This window comes from Eurosta solidaginis, unplaced genomic scaffold, assembly GCF_040869045.1.
Source record: "Eurosta solidaginis isolate ZX-2024a unplaced genomic scaffold, ASM4086904v1 ctg00001521.1, whole genome shotgun sequence".
Classification (NCBI taxonomy): Eukaryota; Metazoa; Arthropoda; class Insecta; order Diptera; family Tephritidae; genus Eurosta; species Eurosta solidaginis.
The window spans coordinates 20,727-39,501 of NW_027137161.1; the positions used below are offsets into that span (position 1 = coordinate 20,727).

The following is an 18,775-nucleotide window of genomic DNA, read 5'->3' on the forward strand; positions in this document are numbered from 1 at the left end:
TTTCGAAACAACAGTTGAAATATGGTGACATTCCACTCAGCAGTCGAAATAGTGAAATTTTTTCATATATCATGTACAAATAAATTGTTATGATTTGGAGTAAATAAATATTTTTGATTGTATGCAATGAAAGTGGTACGCATGTAAATGCATTAAAGTATGAGACCAAAGTTTGATCATGATTGTAGAGTTTTTTCGTATATGAATAGATCATGAGATAGAAAGAAAATTGCGAAACAACTGCTTTGAGGCATTGGCAAACTTCGTGTAAAACAGCTGATCCAACCAACTCTTTGGAAGCCAACGAAATCGATTATTGAAGTCATAGAATAACGCCTTAGTCATAACGATACCATAACCAACCAATTAGCTTTTGGTTTTCCCCCATACCCATAATCTATAAAATTTTACGTTGGTGAATTTATTCACGTGTTGGAGATTATATTTTTCGTTTCGAAATTTTTTACATTTTCTATTTCATGCAGCTATCGCATATTCTAGGTTAAGGGACCAATAACCGATGCCAGTATACATATATCCATGGTAAAGTGAAAATATGTTTACGAATATGTTTATGAATATGGAAGGTTTCCAGGGTCTTGGGGCGCTGATATTTTACCAAAATTGATTTTAGTTTGACAAAAGCTATCGATGGATGTCGCACTGGTCAAACTGTTTTGAAAACTCTCAGAAAGCGGAGCATAGCTTGGCATGTAAAAGTTGACAGCTAATTAGTAGTTTTATTGTTATTGAGCCTCGGTCGTAAAAAAATCTAAGAAAGAGCTCGTGTGCGCCTAGAAATATGTTATCCTTAACTTCTTGTCCTTCAAACGGCCAAAAAGATTAGATGTTCCTACGAGTACAATCATCCAGCCAGCCATATGTTTAACTGTCAAAAGGAAGGTTTCGTTTCTATGACTACCATGCTGGAAAAAATATGTTGCAATCTTTTAGGCGCATATTATTTAATTTTTACTATTCTAAGTGAATTTCATAATTCGTCTATGTGCCGTTCTGTGCTATTTTCATTGAAATAAAATTTGTTATTTGTTTCTGAATCTTAATTTCACGCTATTCAGTCAAATAACCACCAACCCTAATGTACTGCTTATCTCCTTCTACACACTCAAACTACATTTCAACACAGAAAACTTGTTGCAGCAACATGCTGCCAACAATAGAAACACCACTCGAGTCTAATTAATTTCTAGTGTGCACATGGGGCGTATAAGCAACATGTTAATCCAGTTTACTAAGTAAAGGAACAACAAAAGGAAAACCCATATTAGTTTATAAGAAAGTTTTAGCTCACACATATCGGACACTTAACCAGCCGAACACGAATAACACTTAAATGCGCAGCGGGTGGAAGCAATAAAAATGAAATACAAAAACAATAACACATAACATAAACACAATAATGGTAAACACAAAGCAGCGCATTATTCATAAACTTAAGCCATTACTAAATGCTTATTGCTCAAGAAAAAGCAAGCTGAATAACAAAGGAATTATGAGAATGGCAGATGACAGAGCAACAAGGAAGACAAGATAAACAATTGTCTGCTTATTATGTTTGTGCTGTCATATGTACAATTATTGCTTTTATTTTATTGACAATTACAGACACACTAGCTTTTGTGTTTTTTATTGCGCCATTATTGACCTCTCTTAAGGACATATGTCAGTTACATACCTAAACCTATCAGTACTAGGTTTTTATAAAATCTTAAGGTTATATAGAGTTCTTAAAGCAAAACAACCGATTTACTGAGCTGGGATTGAGAGATTCAAGGGATTGATAAGCGCAATACAAAGCTTTATTGCTTCAGAGCTTCCGCAACCCAATTGTCAACCTCACCTACGGGAGGGGAATCCTGTTACAAACATGAATGTATCATACACATATTTAACAGGCGAAACTCTGGCAACTCCAAGTTCCTCATAGAACTAGGGGATGGGGTGGCGGTATGGTCTAGAAAGTTCAAAGTGATGGTCAAAGGACCAGGAACATAGATAACACTCCCCAAAACCTTCGGGGAGTGTAATTATCGTTAATACAACAACAACAATCTACTGAGCCGATCGCTCTAGTTCTAGTTATACAATCTCATATTTGTACTACCAAATGCCATAGGAGTATTTTTAACTGTTATTTCAAACAAAATTTGTATTTTTAGATTATATTAACTGGAAAGTTGCTGTTTAGAGAGCACGAACAAGTTCAGTTTACTTTGATTGAATTTCTCAGGTGCTCATCAGGTAAGAAGCGTATCGAAAGTTGTAGGCAGAGAAAAACTGAGAGATGAGTAGACATTAGGTGTGTTTCTTTGTGCATGTGTATACATATGCACTTAAACTTTATATGGACTGCGAAGTGCTTAACTTTAGTATTTCTCCAGTTTATCTCTTTTACTTCTATGACGGAAAAGTGTGTGTGTTCACGATTTAACGCAACCGATTCAGTTATAGGTTTACACTATGACCAACAGAGGTCCTTGTCTCCGCCATTATGCGCAAAACATTTTGTAGCGAGTTATTCAACCACTGCCGCGAATCTTCAAAAACAGCCGTTAGATGGGTCTCCTAAACATTATCTAAGTGATGTTAAGCGTTTTTTTTTACCCGCAAATTAGATGTATACACAAGTAAACAAAAAACACGACTATTATGAGTAAACTTTTGACATTTAACCGAGAACTATATCTAGACATATATGCTGAAATTCAAAGTTGACTGAAGGGTGGAAAAAAAATTCAGAACAGTTCGAGAAAATGTTTGTTGCGTTGCTTCGCCTGACACATGCGATCATTGTGTGGCCGCACCTCTTTCTAAAATGAGACTGGGTTTATGCATAAAAAAAATTAAAGGCGCAATAACATCTGCGCTAGATCGGAACTTGTGCTATTCAACCCTGTTACGGTTGTCAGCGTCAACCATCACTTCGTATCATCGTCGACATCACGTCGTATCAACATCAATGTCACGTCAATGCATAATTGGTATTTACTAAGGCAATGTATTGATGTCGACGTGATATCGATAAAAATGCGATCCCGATATTTTTGACAGTTGTTTATTTACAATTTGTATTGAGTTAATTTTTTGTTTAGTGGACAATTTGTGGATCTAAATAATTGCTGAAATCTATTAGTGCACAATTAAGCATTCTGGGCAAAATACACACAAGGAATTTGTTTGAATATATTGTAGATGATTGCATTTCTCTTTAGTACACCATTTGCGACTCCTCTACCTCCCAGAGCGTGGTGCACTAATGGAAAACTTAATCGAATTCGGGAGGGGTATCAACATACTCGTATTGACCTCGGTATTAATAATCCGAAGGCGGAAATAAAAAATCCTTGAATATTCACAAAACACCTTTTAATGAACCACTTGAAAGCTTGCAACTGTTTTTTTTTTTTTGCAAATATTTCCTAACGCAATAAAATTTTTATTTTACGCCTTCGGATTATTAAAATCGAGGTCGATACGTGTCTTTCGATACCTCTCCTGAGTTTTTTGGACGTGTTTTAGAAGTCGACCGCTGCCCTAGAACATTACCACAATTCTATTAAACTGACTTTTGCTGATTATTTTGCCTATTTTCTGCAATTGAATAAAAAATTAATAAATAAAGAGCATAAAAAAGCTTATTTTTTGAATTTTTAATAGCTGAATTCTGTATTGACGCGCTTGTCATCACCAAAAACTGTGTTGACAAATTTTGTGTAGCGTCACGTCAACTCAACTTCAACATTGTTTTAGCCAATACCAAATAAGCGTCAACACCCGTCAATAGTTATCGACGTTGACAACGCCGATACCAATTCATGAGCGTTGACTTTATTCACTATTGACAACCGTAATAGGGGTGATTGTCTGCAGAAAAATGTTTTAAATTCGTAATTACTTTTTGGAAAAGTTTTCTTTGTGAAATTGGCCTAAGAGCTTCGCTTGTGCCATACAACAAAAATTAAAAGTCAGAAAACTTGAATTATATAAAAAAAAGGCATATATAGAAGTACACTCGTACTGTTTGCCAAAGCACTGACGAATTCTAATTGATGGAACTTGTTTCTAAAATTTTGATGTTGCTTTGCCCGGTAGTTGAACCCAGGACCTTTGGTGTGGTAGATGGAACTTTCTTCCACCATACCACGGCGGCTGCCAATTTATTAACTAGACTAGCAGACCCGGCAGACGTTGTTCTGCCCTATATTTGGCCTATCTGCATACATTTTAATAAGCTTTTTCCATCTAACTCTGCCCTCCCCCCTCTTCACTTTTTCCTAATCCTTTCATTCCCTCCTCCCTCCGTCTTTTTGGCTTCATCTATCTCCATCTTCGTCTCATTTTATCACTTTCTCAGTCTCCTTCTCTTTCTCTCTTTTCTCTTCTCTCAAGTTCTTCTCATTCTTCTTCATCTTTTATTGCCTGTCCTAGAGGACGGTATGTATTTTGTTCCAGTCCCAGTCCCCCTCCGAGTCTCAGTCCCAGTCCTAATCCTAATTTCAGTCCTAGTCCTAATTTCAGTCCCAGTCTGTCTCTGGGCTACTTCCCGGAAAAAAGGATCGTAAATACTAATATAGCAAATTTATATTCCAATTGTGGGTATTATTAATTCATGTCTTCATTTCGGCTCCGCATGCATATTTATCAGTTTTCCAGGTTGATGCGACTAAATCGAATATTACAATGAAAACTGCGTAGAGCTCTCAGCAACAGCTTTCATTTTATATCCATATTACCCACACATTCTAGGGGTATCCTTGTCCACGTTTTGGCCTATATCTCGAGACCCTAGTCACCAAGCGGTATAATGTATTACCCTGTACTAAAGCACTCATCAAAAGCTTTCATTTGATATCCATATTGTATATATATATATATATATATAGGCATCCACGGGCCCACGCTTTGGCCTATATCTCGAGATCCTAGTCACCCAGGGGTATGAAAATTACCCTCTACTAATGTACTCATAGCCGGTACGTCGATCGCAACCAAACCTATGTAATAACCACGGCATAAGGTATACGCAACTTATGTGAAGGTTTGAACAAAATCGACCGACGCATTTCTTCAAACACCGGCGACCAACTAACACACATTTTAGCCTTTCTTTTTATATACTTAATATATTATATAGATTTTTATTTTTCACACTTCACTATAATATTAAAACGAATTGCAAATATGCTTTGCTTTTTAAATTCGGCTTAAAAATTGCACATGGAACATTTAAATACTCTCCAGAATAAAAAAAAATGTCTTCGTACCTCTAAATCGCCGCCCCTCAGAAACCCCGGGCCCAGGGTAATCCCCCCCCCCCCCCGTTTCGTCGGGCCTGATGATGTGCTATACCTGATATTATTCTCTATAATAGTTTTTAGTGATAAGCACGTTGTTTAATTAAACACCAAACCAATTACACGGAAGTATATCCCACCTGAAAATATGAGTGCCGGTTCGTATACGTAACATTTTATTATTACGTATAAACATATAAAAAAATCTGCAATAAAATAATATTGCGAGTATAAACTGAGATATAGCCTATCCTATATTTCAAGTTAGATCAAATTACATACGGGGTGAAAATCGGTTCATTAGTTTTGGAGTCCAACGCGGACAAACAATGTGACACGTGATTTTTATATATAAAGATTATAGTGAGTTATATATAACTTACTCGCTTAAAGGATCCAGTGTATTTTTAAATGTGTAATTTTTAATAGCGTCCTTTGAAATGATCTCGAAACCATCGACGTTATGCAAATAATCCTCAAATATTTAATTAATTATATTTCTACTATCTTCCGTTTTATAACTTTTACAGATTTATTTAAGCTTTTGCAATTTAACATCATTTACCGCACAACCATTTTAACCATAACTTAATATGCGCCACGTGGGTTTACTAAAACAACCACAAAGTCTTTTAACTTACAAAAACTTAAAGCAGCAGCTGGCTTACTTAGCGTAAATTAATAATTCAGCATAAGACTTTAATTGTGATAAACCTAAATAATGACTCACCAAGCCAAATAAACAACAAAGAAAAGTTTATGATACCCCAGCATTAACTGAATTACGGTAAAGCAGCCAAGTTAAGGGTAGGAAGGACGGAAATAATTTACATACGTAGATACATTCGTTAACACAAAGCTAAAGACGAAGTCGTGCTGGCGGATTTGTGGTGGGAGGGAAAAGAACTTCGCCACTGAATACCGTCATAGGCATTTTTGAAGGACCGTTTTTCGCAGGGCTCTGCATCGAAGCGGTCGACACGCATAAAACCTTTATTTCAAAAATTAGAATGTTTTCCTTGTCAAATTTGATTTATAGATTTAATGGTTTTGAAGTGCTGCAATCTTCAGAGTCATTTATTGAAAAACTGCATTGAAGATGGCACAACGCTGAAACCGGTTTACATAACTCTGAACCAAACTTGACAAAGGATGACACAATACTACAATCAATACAAAAACATACCTTAGCAGCACAGCGTATGGGGAAAAGTTGTACAACAACAAGATGTGGCTTTGGTCGAATCGGTTTGTGAACGGATCGATCATCGCAGGAGTGCGGTTCGAGTCTCACTTTCAGGAAAAATTTCTTTCAAGACATTTACAACTAACATAATGGATCAACTTTTCTTGGAGTTGTGGCACCTGAAAAGCTAAATAGTTTCCGTAAGAACAAGTAAGGCTGGCTAAGTTCGAGTGTAACCGAACATTACATACTCAGCTGCCAAATTACAGCTTGCAAAACTTTTAAATTACCTTCTTTTAAAAGTATGCGGTGCCACGCGCATTTTTATACTCAGCTGAGCAGAGCTCACAGAGTACATTAATTTTGTTCGCATAATGGTCAAAATGACCAGGCCGAAAAATGAAATTCATTTAGCCATGTCCGTCCGTCTGTCCGTTAACACGATAACTTAAAATGATCGAGATCGGTCTAAAACCACGCCCACTTTTTCGATATCGAAAATTTCGAAAAACCGAAAAAGTGCGATAATTCCGCACCAAAGAGGGATAAAGCGATGAAATTTGGTAGGTTGGTTGAGCTTTTGACGCAGAATAGGAAATTAGAAAATTTTAGACAATGGGCGTGGCACCGCCCACTTTTAAAAGAAGATAATTTAAAAGTTTTGCAAGGTGTAATTTGGCAGTCGTCGAAGATGTCATGATAAAATTTGGCAGGCACGTTGCCCCTATTACTATATATGTGCTCAATAAAAATTAGCAAATTCGGTTGACGAAGAATTTTAAAAATTTTTTTTTAAAAGTCAAATTTTAACAAAAAATTTAATATCTTTACAGTATATAAGTAAATTATGTCAACATTCAACTCCAGTAATGATATGGTGCAACAAAATACAAAAATAAAAGAAAATTTCAAAATGGGCGTGGCTCCGCCCATTTCCATTTAATTTGTTTAGGATACTTTTAATGCCATAAGTCGAACAAAAATTTACCAATCCTTGTGAAATTTGGTAAGGCCTTAGAGTCTAGGACGATAACTTATGTCTGTGAAAAAGGGCGAAATCGGTTGAAGCCGCGCCCAGTTTTTATACACAGTCGACCGTGTGTCGTTCCGTTCGGCCGTTAACACGATAACTTGAGCAAAAATCGACATATCTTTACCAAACTCAGTTCACGTACTTATCTGAACTCACTTTATCTTGGTATAAAAAATGGCCGAAATCCTACCATGACCACGCCCACTTTTTCGATATCGAAAATTACGAAAAATGAAAAAATGCCATAATTTTATACCAAATATGAAAAAAGGGATGAAACATGGTAATTTGATTGGTTTATTGACGCAAAATATAACTTTAGAAAAAACTTTGTAAAATTGGTGTGACACCTACCATATTAAGTAGAAGAAAATGAAAACGTTTTGCATGGCGAAAACAAAAGCCCTTGGAATCTTGGCAGGAATACTGTTCGTGGTATTACATATATAAATAAATTAGCGGTACGCGACAGATGATGTTCGAAAACGCCTTCACAAATACAGCTAAGGGCCACTCCCTTTTAAAACCCTCATTAATGCCTTTAATTTGATACCCATATCGTACAAACGCATTCTAGAGTCACCCCTGGTCCACTTTTATGGCGATATCTCGAAAAGGCATCCACCTATAGAACAATGGTCACTTCCTTTTAAAATACTCGTTAATACCTTCCATTTGATACCCATGTCATACGAGCACATTCCAGGGTTACCATAGGTTCATTTTTCTACATGGTGATTTTCCGTTATTTTGTCTCCAAAGCTCTCAGCTGAGTATGTAATGTTCGGTTATTAAAATTTCAACTAAAACAACCGACATTTAATTAAATTTCTTGATCTAGCACACTCAATGATTTCACTTCACCACTTACGTATATCAACAATAAAACTAATTTTAACAATATTAAGCAATTAATTCATTTAAAAGACAAGAGCACAGATATAAATCAACTTTACCGCTTGACGTTTGCAGAAACTATTACCAGTTTGGAAACAGATAAAACTAGTTAGGTGCACCTTTTGCTTTTTTTGTTTTTATTCACTAAAAATACGGTCATTGTCCACATATCAATTTGATAACACAATTCAGCTGTGCAAACATAAATATGTATATATAAACAAACAATTGCTAGGAAATTTTCTTATAAAAAAGCTTAGCAAAATATTTTGCCAAAGCCACGTTCATTTAATTTCGCCGCAACATGCGTCAATATGAACGTGTTTGTTTAACTAATAAAAATTTCCATTAAAGTTAACAAGTAAAGGTGTCGGTTGTAACCGAACATTATATACTCAGCGTGAGCTTCAATTGCGCATTTCATTTCAGATCAATTACTTTTCTACATAACACGTGACACCGCCCGTTTAAAAAAAATTTCTCCCCATTTCCTCTTACAATAAAACTTTATAAGTGAAATATCATTGATTCAAAACTATTTTTTGCTAAGTAATAGGATAATAACTTAGATATAGTGGGCGTGGTCTTTAATCGATCCCGTCCATTTTTACTAGAAATATTTTCTGCTATAAGGAAAATATGTGTACCCAATTTTGTTACGATATGTAAACTTTTCTTCGAGTTGTGGCTCCCGAAACATTGAAAATTGCTTAGACAAAAAAGGGGCGGTGCCACTCCCATTTTTTAAAATTTGAAGTTTTTCCTATTTATTGTTATAAATCCAATTGGGAAATGATATACCATTGATATAAATTTCTTTTTTGGAAAGGTATAGCTTGTTTCATTCGTCCACGACCCTTTTAAAAATCTTTTATATAAAAGTGGGCATGGGCGGTGCCACGCCCATTTAAAAAATTTTTTACAAATTTTCATAAAATTTTAACATTCTAGGTGTATTATTTACTAAATAATCAGGTTTTTTGTGTTTTCCAAAATGTTATATATATAAAAAGTGGGCGTGGTTATCATTCGATTTAGCTGATTTTCAATACCAATCTATTCTGGGTCTAGATAAGCTCCTGTACCAAATTTGGTGAAGATATCTCAAGATTTACTCAAGTTATCGTGTTAGCGGGCAGACGGACGGAGGGACGGACGGACATGGCTCAATCAAATTTTTTTTCGATACTGATGATTTTGATATATGGAAGTCTATATCTATCTCGATTCCTTTATACCTGTACAACCAACCGTTATCCAATCACAGTTAATATACCCTGTGTGCAAAACACGCTGAGTATAAATACGCTAATTAGGCTCCTATAATAGACAATTTATATGGAAATGTTATTATAAACGCATAATAAGCTTTTTGTATTTGCCGGGCGGCCGCCGTGGTGTGATGGTAAAATGCTTCGCCTACCACACAGAAGATTCTGGGTTTACGCCTCGAGCAAAGCAACATCAAAAATCTTAGAAACGATGTTTTCCAATTAGAAGAACATTTTTCCAAGCAGAGTCGCCCCTCGGCAGTTTTTGGCAAGCACTGCCATGAAAAGCTCCTCAGTGAAAACTGATCTGCCTTGCAGATACCGTTCGGAGTCGGCATAAAAACATATGGTTGTCGTCGCGCCAATTTGTAGGTAAAATTAAAAGAAGCATGACGTAAATTGGAAAAGAAGCTCGGCCTAAAATCTGTTCGGCGGTTATCGCGCCTTGCCTTTATTTATTTATTTTGTTTATAATGGACCGAGTGAAAACAAACAAGATTTTTTATTGTCTAGCCTTGACTCTAATTAAGATGTATTGTTGTTATGTAAAACTCTTGAAATTTCGACTGAAAAGTTGTTGCTTATTTTTTATTCACATGACTCAATTAGGTATAAATAGCGTCCGCAAAACTAATCACGTTATACTTTATACTTAAAAAGTGGTGAAAAAGTTCTTAAATTAAAATATATTCACAAATTTATTTGACAATCCTTTTTGTCGTTATAAGCTGCCGTTTATCCTATGCAAATGTGCAATTTCGCGTTTCAGGTGGCGAACCTATACAAATAAAGCAAACCCCACATACGGTTGCCATAATTACATCTTCCAATTATTTTTTCACTGGATCCTTATTAAATTTGTATACGGTGATAACATCTGCGCATTCTGTTCACAATAAAAAAGGGAGCGATCTCGACGTTCTAGCCATTTGTAGACGAAATATGTAATGTCTCAAAGAAAGGCAGCAACAACTCAAAGTGCGGGAGATAGTTCTTGGTGATGGATGGAAGGAAGGATCATACGATATGTATATCGCTCTGCTTAAATTGGAAGGATGTTTTTCAAAATGTGAGACCGTAAAACCAGTAGATATTTGCGATTTCGAATTAAAACCGAACACGCCAATGCAAATTAGACGATGGGATACTGGACCTTCTAAAGGTCGGCCGGATGAAGTTTATCTCAGAACTATTAAATTTCGTACAATGCTAATGGATGAATGCCAGCACCATTTGCCATCGTCCAAACTAGAAGTAACAAATTTTTGTGGTCGATTAGGTGAAGGTACTACGGAACAAGGGTATAATGGAGCAAGGGCAATCGTGGAAAATAAACTTTATGCAGTACTAACTGATGGTAATATAAAAAAGAAGCGAAAGTATTTATAGATTTAACAAACAGAAAAGTAGCAGACTTTTTAAGACGCAATATGGACTGAAGAGTGTTGTTAGAAATTCACTGTTGAGTGCACATTTGCATAGGATAAACGGCAGCTTAGAACGACAAACAGGATCGTCAAATAAATGTGTGAATACATTTTAATTTAAGAACTTTTGTCACCACTTTTAAAGTAGAAACTATAACGTGATTAATTTTGTGGCCGCTATTTATACCTAATTGAGTCATGTAAATAAAAAAGCACCTGGACGACCGAGATTTATGCCGCATAACATACTTTGTTCCAGATGTCATCATTAATCAAACTCTACATTTTTTATATGTGCATATATATTTTACTTACCAATATTTGATTTCCTTAAAAATAGATTTCAAAAACATATCAAACACTAACCGCAAAATGAACTGGAATGAAAATTTTGAAATGGGTAATTCCAGCCTATAGTATAAAGGCAATCCCTTATTATAATTAGTGAAATCGAGAACTAAGTAATTTAGGTCGAGTATCTTCATGCGCCGAATCATTAATTTCAAACGTCTTTTTAGTTATACACTATGAACGACTCACAATTTTATTACATTCCAAAAACATGTAAATTTCACGAATGACAACTATCAGTTAGTTTAATTAAATGTCAACTTACTTTCCCAAGCGCCATCTGTTGGTAAGTAGTTAAATGGTTAGATGTCGTTTTCAAATTGAACATATGCCTCTAGTGTTCAACGGTAGAAAATTACCTTGGTGAGATATCTTTTTGCTATGGTGAGAAATCTTTCTAATAGTAATCTGTGAGAAATTACAATTATTCAATTCATATTTGCCTAAAATATGCATTTAAATATATTTTGTTAGAATTTGCCACGATGCCTTCATATTGCATTTCAATTTTATTAGCGTGTGTGAAATTAAGAAAATTAAGTCGAATCATGTGTACGATTTTTTTCGAAGATTTTTAACTTTAACGTTGTTCCTTAAAGCTTTAATAGAATATGAGTAAGTAGAGTACTATTTCGTCTAACTACCCCAACCCTAAGTGGCAACCCTAATCAATAATGTCCCTATTGTAATGCGGAGTGAAATACCTTTCTTTTGATACCAATATTGGCATATCTCATGCATTTTTTGTTAATTGCGAATAGGTGGCAACCCTAAATGACAACCCTAATCAAAGATGACCTTATTGTAATGCGGAGTGAAATACCTTTCGTTTGATACCCATATCGGCATATCTCATGAATTTTTTTTTTTTATTTCGAATAGGTGGCAGCCCTAAATGGCAACCCTACTCAAAGATGACCCTATTGTAATGCGGAGTGAAATACCTTTCGTTTGATACCCATATTGGCATATCTCATGAATTATTTTTTTTTGGAATAGGTGGCAACCCTAAATGGCAACCCTACTCAAAAATTTCCCTGTTGTAATGCGGAGTGAAATACCTTTCGTTTGGTACCCATATTGGCATATCTCATGCAATTTTTTTTTTAATTTCGAATAGGTGGCTACCTTGTGAAACATTATGAGTGGCAACGCCTAAGTAGAAAGTCTTAGAAGGTGATACGTTATATCTGTGCCAAATTTCATTTAAATCGGTAGAGCCGTTCCCGAGATCGTTCGGCTATACAAACAAACAAGAATTTAAAGTTATAAGATAAGCGACAAATTTTCAGTCAAAATTTCAGGAATTTCAAATAACATTAATACATCTTAATTAGAGTCAAGGCTATACAAAAAAAATTTTGTTTGTTTACACTCGGTCCATTATAAATAAAATAAATAAATGCAAGGCGCCATAACCTCCGAAGAGATTTTAGGCCGAGCTTCTCTTCCAATTTGCGTCATGCTTCTTTTAATTTTTCCTATAAATTGGCGCGACGACAACCATATGTTTTTATGCCGACTCTGAACGGCATCTGCAAGCAGACCAGTTTTCACAGAGGAGCTTTTCATGGCAGTGCTTGGCAAAAACTGCCGAGGGGCGACTCAGCTTGGAAAAATGTTCTTCTAATTGGAAAACATCGTTTCTAAGATTTTTGATGTTGCTTTGCTCGAGGCGTAAACCCAGCATCTTCTGTGTGGTAGGCGAAGCATGTTACCATCACACTACGGCGGCCGCCCGGCAAATACTATTATGCGTTTATAATAACATTTCCATATAAATTGTCTGGCCTAATTAGCCTATTTAATTAATAACTTTAATGGAAATTTGTAATTAGATAAAAAACAAGCACGGCACAACTACGGCAAATTTACCGCAATTTCACGTGCAAGAAATATTTTCTTAGCTGGTCTCTGAGGTGGTTTTCGTAAAGTGGCACGCTAACTTCACATGAAGTTGGCGGTATACCATAAAAAATTTAGATTTTTTTTTCGAATTTATAAACTTCCTAACAGACTCATATCGGGTATTCTGACTGGACACTGCCTTCTGGCGTCACATGCCTTTAAATTAGGCTTGGTCAGTGATAGCAGATGTAGGAAGTGCGGGTTGGAGGAGGAAATGATCGAGCACGTTCTGTGTTCGTGCCCTGCGCTTGCCAGGCTAAGACTCCAGCTATTAGCAGTGACACAGCTGTCAGATCTAGAAGCAGCAAATGGCTTAAGTCCAAGGAAGCTTCTAGTATTTGCCAAGAGGACGGAGTTATTTTATAACATAGTTCCTGGTTTTTGATAGGGTTTTTCAGTTTGGTCGTTAAAACAAACTTGTGGTAACACTACGGACTCATTCAGTTTATGTGAGGTCCTCAAGGACCGGTCAGTTCAACCTAACCTATAAAATATGCCACTTATCTACGGCAAATTCACGTGCAAGAGTTATTTCTCTGACTGGTCTCTAAGGTGGTTTTCGAAAAGTAGCACGCTAACTTCACGTGAAGTTGGCGTGCCACCCATTATTTTCTAAAATGTGGCCGCGGGAAATTTTTTGTTTCACGGATAATTTACGGCAAATTTACGGCAATTTCCTCTGCCAAAATTATTTCCTCAAACTGGGTTCCAAAATGGTTTTCGAAAAGTGGCACGCTAATTACACGTGAAGTTGGCAGTGCACCATAAAAAAAAAGTTAAATATATATTTTTTTTCGAAATTATAAAATATGCCACTTATGTATCTACGGCAAAATCTTGTGCAATAAATATTTTCTTAGCTGGTCTCTAAGGTGGTTTTCTGAAGGTGGCACGCTAGCTTCACGTAATTGTTGCTGCCAACAATAGAAACACAACTCGAGTCTAATTAATTTCTAATGTTCATATGGGGCGTATGAGCAACATGTTAATCCAGTTCACTAAGTAAAGCAACAACAAAAGGAAAATGCAAGCCCATAAATCTACAGTCCTTTAAAAATGTGTATACATATGTAACGTGGGACACTCAGGGTCATTTTTTATGACCAGGGCAACCCAAAATATGCCAGAAAATCGCACATATATATTTAGGTGCTTATAAAATGCCTTTAAAATCTAAATTTATGCTTAACAAATAAGGAAGTCTAAGTTCGGGTGAAACCGAACATTACATACTCATCTGCCCAATTTTAGCTGGCAAAATTTTTAAATTACCTTCTTCTTTTTAAATGGGCGGTGCCACGCCAATTGTCCAAAATTTTACTAATTTTATATTCTGCGTCATAACGTCAGCCCACCTACCAAGTTTTATCACCAAAAGTAAACACGCTTTTGGATATCGCTTTAACTTTTGCAAATGGCGCCAAATATTGCTTCAGGTTTAATATTTTTGAAGTCAACAAACACGGAATACAAATCTGTAAGGATCCTCATCAAGAACATGAAATATTCTGTAGGATGGTTTGCGCTGGCCGGCCAGATCACCCTATTTTGGAATTTAAGGGTTTGATAAGCAAAATACAAAGCTTTATAGCTTCAGAGCTTCCGCAACCCAATTGTCAACCTCACCTACGCGAAAATCCTGTTACAAATATGAATGTATCAAACACATATTTCGCCCGCGAGGCTTTTGCAATAACAAATTCCTCAAAAAACTAGGACGTAGGGGCGTGATGGCCTAGAAGGTTTAATGTGGCCATGTTAATCGTACCCAAGATGGTCGGTAGTACCTTAATGCTGCTTTGTTACTGGAACGTACCGGATCTATATCCGGCAAAGGACCATCAACAACGATAACACTCTCCAAAACCTTCGTAGAGTGTGTTTTTCGTTTATAAAACAACAACAAAATCACCACATTTAAACTGACCAAGATTTTTTCTTGAAGTCGCCGTTTATGTGAAAACAAAATTCAAACTCGACATAACACGAAAACAGTTGCAGAAAATAGAAATAGAATTTTTGAGAAAAATATTAAATTTAGAACTAAAAGAAACAAATATACAAATCAAACTCATAAAAAAAGACTTGACAGATATTAAAATGACACTCAAAAACAAGCTAGAAGAAAATGACCATCGGGAAATTTTAAATAATCAAAATATTTATTACAATAACACATTGTCTGCTACAGAAATTAATCTAAATGAAAAACTTAAGACACAAATTAACAAAAATATAGAGAAATACGGGCTGAGAGTGAACAACGATTCGCTGATAAACAAAACCAACATCGATATACCCCAAGATTGTCGTTGGGTATTATCGATGGGGAAAAAATTCGCTGTACCGGTAACAAAGAAAACGTTCTCACCGATACACTTAATCGCTGACTTGGAACAGAACATTCAGACAATAGACGACGAACGACAAAAAGACACCGCCAGATGCGAGGTAGCAACGAGAATCAACACTTTCAGGAACAAAATTAGGAACGGTCCGAAAGAAAAAATAATACTAAAATGGTTGGAGAACACGAAAAAATTCATAAGCAAACATAAGGACGATATAATTGTAACCAACGCCGACAAAGGCAACAAAACCGTTATAATGTATAAAATGGACTACAAACTTAAAATGGAAGCCCCGCTAAATGATAAGAACACTTACAAAACCATACGAGAGGACCCAACACAAAAGTTACAAAGGAAAAACAACGCAATAGTTAACGAAATCTATAAACAACAAAACATTAACTTGAAACAAAAAATACAGCTATCATGCAATGCAGCTACTGCGCCTAGATTATATGGACTTCCAAAAGTCCATAAAAACAACATGCCTCTCCGTCCGATCTCTTCGTCCGTTAATGTACCTTGCTACAATCTCGCAAAATATGTAGACCAAATTTTGAAGAAGGCAACCTCCGAAAAATATAATGTAAAAAATTCTTTCCAAGTAAAAGAGAAACTGAAGAAAACAAAAATCGCCGATGATGAATTGCTTATATCTTTTGACGTGATATCACTCTTCACAAACATCCCCATTCATCTAGCAATTCGCAACATAATGCAACATTGGCTAACTCTAAAGGAGCACACCTCTCTAACCAAAGCCCAGTTCCAGAAAATTATTGAGTTTTGTCTAAGGGACAACAATTATTTCAGATACGATGGCACTATTTATCAACAAATCTATGGAATGCCAATGGGAAACCCCCTATCTCCAATAATAGCAGACATAGTGCTAGATAAAATTATTGACGACAGTATCTCTGAACTTGAATCTAACGACATATATATTAAATACATAGATAAGTATGTAGATGATATATTAGCCATAGTTAAGAAAAAGGACGTGGAAATCATACTCAAAACCCTAAACTCACAACACACGAAAATCCAATTCACCACAGAAAAAGAAAAAGACAACAAACTTGCATTCCTAGATATTGAGATCACTAGGTAAACGAAAAATTGAGAACGAATTGGTATTCTAAGTCCATAGCGTCATCGAGGATGATAAACTACCACTCGAACCATCCATGGACCCAAAAGAAGAACACGGCAATAAGCCTAATAAGAAAAATTATGATTTTAAGTGATCAGGAGTTCAGGAATGAAAACAAGTTGAAAATAAAAAATATTCTATACAAAAACGGGTACCCTAATGCAGTCACTGAGAAGCTAATAACTACAACAATTAACAATACTGAACATTCAAATATTAATACACAAAACAATAATGTACGGGATAACATAATATACACAAGAATTACATACATACCAGGCTTAGGCTTAACGGATAACAAAAGTTTGAGAAATATCATAAACAACAACAACGTAAGATTTGCGCACAGACCACACTGCACTCTAAATAAAATTTTTACACGAACAAAATACACAATCGAAAAGGAGCAACAACATAATGTGATATACGAAATCAAATGCAAGGGAAAAGCTGGCGAAGACTGCAACAAAATTTATATAGGGACAACAAAAAGATCATTAGGAATACGAATAAGCGAACACAAAGCAGACGCAAGAAACAAAAAGACCTCTACGGCACTTTCGCAACACCTATCAATACACAATCACTCAGCTGATTTTTCGAATGCGCGTATATTGGACATAGAAAGAAGAACAAAAACAAGACTAACACTAGAGGGTTTGCGAATACAACAACGAATAAAATACTGTGTGAACTTCAAAGAGGACGTAGACAATATCAACTGTGCTTACTTCACAGCAATCAAAAAGCACACAGTGTGATGAGATGAGCAACGTAAAGGATGCAGCGCGAATATATGTGTGTATATAGTTTTGAAAAATTTTTTTTATTTAATTGAATGTAATGTAAGTGAAATTCTCAATGTTGTGTAAAATGTTTCTTTTGCAAATAATTGTTTTATGTTATTAATAAAAACAGATCTCCCTGAGGAAGGTACAAAATGTACCGAAACGCGTAGGAGGATAAAGGAAAACTTAGTTTTTTCGCTCAAAAACCACCGGCCTAATAGCTCTTATATAAAAGAATCCAAACATAATAAACATTGGCCCATCAAACAACTGAATAAGAAAATTAAAACTGTTGAAGACTCTCGAATCTCTTCCGATGGTTGTTTGGCAAAGATGATAGCACTAATTTCTATCAAGGGTAACAGAATCACTATAAACGGGTCTGGCGGCGGCCAATTGGCCGGTGCCCTTTTCATGGCTTTATGTAATAAATTCGAATGGATTAAATGAACTAAAACAAAGTTGTTCGTTACAAATATAAAAGCAAAGCATCAACTGACTTCTATATACCTATGTCAATTTGCAAAGACTTACCTTCGCTTTGTTTAATAAAAAATTTATTTTCCTTACACTTTCAAACTTGTTCTATACCTTCCCTTGCTTTTTACCCATATCTTTACCTTAATGCACAAAGACATATTTTAACTCTGACTGCTAGAAATAAGCAGGATATACTTTGGGTTGCCCTGCTTATGACAATGGTAATCAGTTTTCCATTAACCTAGGAGGCAACTTATCATGCCGTAAATGAAATACCTTTGACAGTAGATCTGAGGGGACCCGCGATTTAGAGGTACTATGACATTTTTTTTTTAATTCAGGAGAGTCTTTAGTTGTTCCATGAGCAATTTTTAAGCCGTATTTCAAAAGCAACGAAAATCTGCGTTTCGTTTTAATATATAAAAGGAAAGGCTAAAATGTGTGTTAGTTGGTCGCCGGTGTTTGAAGAGATGCGTCTGTCGATTTTGTTCAAACTTTCACACTAGTTGCGTAAACCTCACGCGGTGGTTACTACATAGGCTTGGTTGCGATCGACGTACAGGGTATCGAGATATAGGCCGAAACGTGGACCCGAGTACGCCTAGAATGTAT

At 35.8% G+C, this 18,775-nt stretch overlaps 1 protein-coding gene across 1 annotated transcript in view; it reads left to right on the top strand.

The window, feature by feature from the left end:
• Window positions 1-10,367: 10,367 nt before the first annotated feature.
• Window positions 10,368-18,775, top strand: part of LOC137236254 (venom dipeptidyl peptidase 4-like) — a 43,121-nt gene continuing 34,713 nt past the window's right edge. Inside the window, exon 1 of the mRNA XM_067758818.1 lies at window positions 10,368-11,423. The gene's annotated coding sequence lies outside the window, so the exon portion shown is untranslated. The remainder of the gene's footprint in view (window positions 11,424-18,775) is intronic.